This window comes from Merops nubicus, unplaced genomic scaffold (genome assembly GCF_000691845.1).
Source record: "Merops nubicus isolate BGI_N331 unplaced genomic scaffold, ASM69184v1 scaffold6326, whole genome shotgun sequence".
In the NCBI taxonomy this organism is placed as follows: Eukaryota; Metazoa; Chordata; class Aves; order Coraciiformes; family Meropidae; genus Merops; species Merops nubicus.
In genome coordinates, this window is record NW_008612828.1 from 48955 (window position 1) to 53906 (window position 4952).

A 4952-nucleotide genomic window follows, 5' to 3' on the forward strand; every position below is an offset into this window, starting at 1 on the left:
TCCGTCTCTGCCCGTCCCACATCCAGGCTGAGTGCCCTCTTTAGGGAAGCACCTGTCAATAGCCCCGTGTCATAAACCCTCATACAACATGTTAATGTAACATTTATTCTGCTGACAGCATGAGCTGTGTTTTCAAAGCCTCAAGCCATAACCATGCTCATCAGAACTTCTGCTCTGAGACCAGCACTGAGGAAGGGAGCCAGCAAACACCACTGATATTCCATGGCTGCTTGTTACAGTTACATCCCACTTGCTGCAGTGTCTCACTTAAACATGACTCCTTCTGCTGAGCAGTAAAGTATCTACAGCAGAGCCCGTTCTGCTTAATGTACTAACTGAAAAACAAACTGCTTGAAGCTTTGTAGATCATCACAATCAGTAGAAAGGATTAGCTGATGATTTTGTGAATGAGATGGATTAGGAGATGTGCTGGAATACAGCTTTACTGGCATACACGAGGCTGGCACTTCAGAATCACACATTTTTACTTTCTTTCTATTATTAAAAAACAAACAAACAAACAAACAAACAAACAAACAACTTAGAACATATAAGGGCTAAATCCTGATTTTGTCAGAGGTAGCAGCAGATGTTCCTTCACCTGAACTCTCTCCTGGTATGGCACAGCCTGCCCTGACCAGTACAACACCGTGCTGATACTCACTTTGCTGATGAGAGCAGTGTTAGCAATTAAAACTCATTGTGTATTAAAGGAAACAGCAAGATCCATCCCAAAACCTCCCAGCATACAAAGCTCTTGAGATATGTTGAGGCTAACTGAAACATTTTGATTCACTAACGCCTCTCTCCAACGGCTGTCAGAAAAGTGGAAAGGTGAACAAACTGCCAGGATTTGTGTACCACTGACTCTGTGGAGGCATTTCATCTCTATACACTGCTGTCTCAAACCATCTCCTGGAGCATAAGCACCAGTATTGGGTATGACTTTCAGAGCCATGTTCAAATTGATGAAGAGTCATTTACTTCACAAGCCTGATGAACAAATAGCATCTCTCCCAGGACTGTGGGGTTTTGCTGTCCAGACAGTGATGGTTTACACACACATCAGGCAAGGTTCAGCTTACTGAAGGAAGGTGCTTGTTCTATTAAAGGAGTTGCTACCAGAACAACCTTTAACATACAAAGGTCAAACATCTCTCCGAGCACAGGTATGAAGCTTCTTAGATAAAGAATGAGCAGGAAAAAGTGACAAAATCTTCTAAGAAGAATCTATGAAACCAAAGTGAGGGATCAAGGGTTTTGCTGATCAGAATCTTTCTCAACAGCCTTCTTTTTGGTTAAAAATAAGTGTATTTGACCTTGAAACCCTTCTTAAGAATGTTTCTCCTTTGAGAAGTCATCTTCAAATTAACAAGTGCTGAAGCTTTAGTGTTCTGTAGTAACACCCCCACCACCACCTCCACTCCCCAAATGTAATTAAATTCATATTAAAATCTTTAAACAGCTGAACGTGAAATCATATATTTTGGGTTATTTCTACAATTCCTTTGGCAGCTCTGAACGTGTGGGCTGGTTTAGTGTTTAAACTATTAAGATTTAACTTTTTTTCCAAAATAGGGAGAAGTGTGAATCTAAAGGCATTACAGACCTGCAAAGATTTCAGGGTCATCACCACGGGACTGTGAATACAAACGGAACAGGTCCACTGTCACTTCAAACATGCTTATCCTGTCAGTTAATTCAGCCTCCTCCAGGCTATCAGGGTGAAACATGCTGGTGTCTCTCCATAGACTGTCACCTGCCTTGTCCTGTGTTGAGTCCTACCACCGAGTCAAGAAGCTGACAAAGACAGGTTAAACAATGGCCACCGTAACTCTGACTTACTTTGCCGTGAGGCCTTGAGAGCAACTTCAGACAGGTGAGTTGTCCTCTGGCACTTCAGGAAGGGTGGTAACCACCTAGAAAAGGCTTAAAAAAAACCCCAAACACTTTAGCAAGAGGTATGAAGAAAGGACTGTTAGCTGTGCCTGACTTCTCATATCATTTATCTGGGTCACACTTTGTTTTTCCATTTCCTTGTGCAGACTTTGTGGTTACGTTCACATCTTATTTCCCTGGAAAAACAGTGGGCTCCTGTTTTCCCTGGGCTGCATAATTCACACTGCCACCGAAGGAGCAGGGCATCCTTCCCATCAATAAGCAGGAGACCCCAGACCCTGAATCCTGCTTTATTTTGCAATGATACACTACAGAAAGCAGACTTGGATGGAACCTGTCACTACAACTTTCTACATTTTCTTTTTTTTTTCTTTTTTTCCTTGGGAACTAAGGAGATAAGAAACTTTTCTTTCGGGTAAGTTGTGGGTGTTTTTCTGACAGCCTGTGTCTTGTACATTTGTACCACACTTAAGGTAGATAAAAGTACAAATATTTTGCATAATTACATGGATGTTAACATTCACAGTGCCTGTGGCATCAGTTCTAATTTAGTAAAGTGAATCAGTTCCTTTCCCTAACAATTCATCAGTGCTGTGCCAAACAGAAAGGCTGCATCGTGCTTGGCTGTTACCACACATGCACATTAGCAATTCTAATTGCAAAACTCCTTTAAGTGTTACTCTGCTGGAAAAAAAATCAACTTTTTTTTAAAAAAAATAGAAGTTTCTCCTCAGATTTCGGCTTTGACATAATACAGGCAGAAATTTCAACAGCAGAATCAAGTTATAACCATGGGTGACAGTGTAAGAGTTGCCATATTTTTCTCTCCACACCGTTGCCCTGTCTCATTGGTCTGTTTTACCTGGTCACAGATGGTACATGCTGTTAATCTGGATGCCATTAGCACAGCAAGGACATGCTAGCAGAGCAGAAAGTGGCTTACAGATATTTCACCTCAAAAATTAATTGAGCCAGAGAACAAGTTTCTAGAAAGTAGTGTCCTAGAAAGCAGTGAAGGAAATCCTTGAAAGTAGCAGGAAAACACCTAGAAAGGAGTAGGAGAATTCCTAGAAAGCACAGAGCAGCTCCTTCAGAGCACCACCCAAATTTCTGGAGAGCAACTGATGAAGTCTTTCAACACAGAAGACAATTTCTAGAAAGCAGTAGGTAAATACTTAAAGGGTATGGCATGAATTCCTAGGAATCTAAGGGTAAATACCTGGAAAGTATCATGTAAATTCTTAAAAAATGGTGGGATAATTTCAAGAAAGAGACAGTGAAATTCCTGAAAAAAGCAGACAAAATGAATTTAATTAATTAATTTAGTTTTATAGAAAAAAAAAAAAAACTAAATTGAAAAGCACCAACTTAAATCCTAGAAAATTCCTAAAAAGCAACAGGAAAATTCCTAGGAAAGAGAAGGGAAATCCCTTCTTTTTTCCAAAAGAAAACTTTGGGAGAAACTGCAAAAAGGAACAGAAATTTTCCTAGAAAGCACATGTTGAAATGCTGTAAGAAAATTGTTTACAAAGTTAACAACAACAAAATCTTCCTGAAAAGCAGCTAGAAAAATTAGGTAGAAGTAGGAAATTGCCTAGAAAGAACCAGGAAACTTCCTAGACATACTCTATCCCAAGGAATGGCTGGATAACACTACATGAATTCCTAGGAGGACTCTAGATTGAGGTATTCCTGGAAAACCAGGGAAATTGCCTCAAATCTTCTAACCCAAGAATTCCTGGAAAGCAACTGTTATATTCTTAGAAAGCCATGGGTAGTTCCTAGAAAAGCCTTGGATGGGGGGATTTCTGGAAAGCTGTAGGGAATTCCTAGAAAAGTTCTAGATTGAGGCATTGCTGGAAATCCGTGGGAGGATTTAGAGAGAGGGTCTAGATTGGGACCTTCCACACAAGCCACGGGAAATCCATAGTCCATTTTCCTTGGAGGCATTTCTCTTCAGGTATAGCACCACCTTTTTTTGCCATTATGTTACAGCCACCTGACCACCGTGGTGAGGAAGCAGCCAGAGCAAAGGATGTGATTCCCTGGGACACACCAACACCTCAGCTGTGTAAGGACAGTCATCCTGGAGGAGCAAAGAGCAGCTGACACAGGCCCTGCTGGTACCCGCTGAATATTTGCAAATTTTGTGCTGAAAAGCATAGGGAAAGTGGAATCCTTATAAACAGCCTTTTGGGGAAGGAGAGTGCAGAGCTGTCTGAGAGGCTTTTGTTACCACTTATATTAAATTAATTCAAGAAGCCTTTACTGGAGCTCAAGTAGAAGAGAAAAGACCCGGTCACTCATCAGAACTTATCCTTTATGGAGAGCTGGTCTTATCCCTAATGAGGTCTCACTGTCGTGCAGCTAAACAAATTCCATAAAAGCTTTGGCAGAGGAGAGACAGCGTGAGCAGGAGCTCCCACCCCAGGGTGCTGAGTTGCCGCATGACCTAATTATGCCACTAATTAAAAAGGATGCATGGCCAGGCATCCTGGGAATCAGACAGGTTACTGCTGTGGGTGCAGAAAATGCTGATCTCTTCCCTCTCTTATTCTGCTCCTGTGTTGGTGGCTCTGTTCTCTCCTTTGTATTTTTTTGTTCTTCTTTCCTTGTGAAAACTTTTCGCTGAAGTGCAGGTGGTAGTGTGGTGAGGGTGGCTTGATGGCACCAGTATGCCTGAAGACACACAGGATCTGACTTGAGCCTGATGCAATTTAAAACAGTCTTGAAGTAGGCTCTATGGGTCATCTGGGAGCTGTTAGGAAACAGCTATGGTCTGGTCACACCAGTTTTCCCTTCAAATTGCCTTCTGCCACATCTGGCCATTACAATCAACTCCTTAACCTTGATGATTTCTCTGATTCTAGCAGAATGTCTGAGTTGCTGATGAAGAAAGTGTTTGACACTGTACAAAAAGCCCAAAGATTTGTGCCTGTCGGGTCCTGAGCAAATCTGATGACTGCTACAGACATCAGCAAGGAAGGAGGGAGGTGCTCATCCCATCAAGCCAACAGGCAGAACCTGCCCTCTGCCACCACTCTACTACCCTT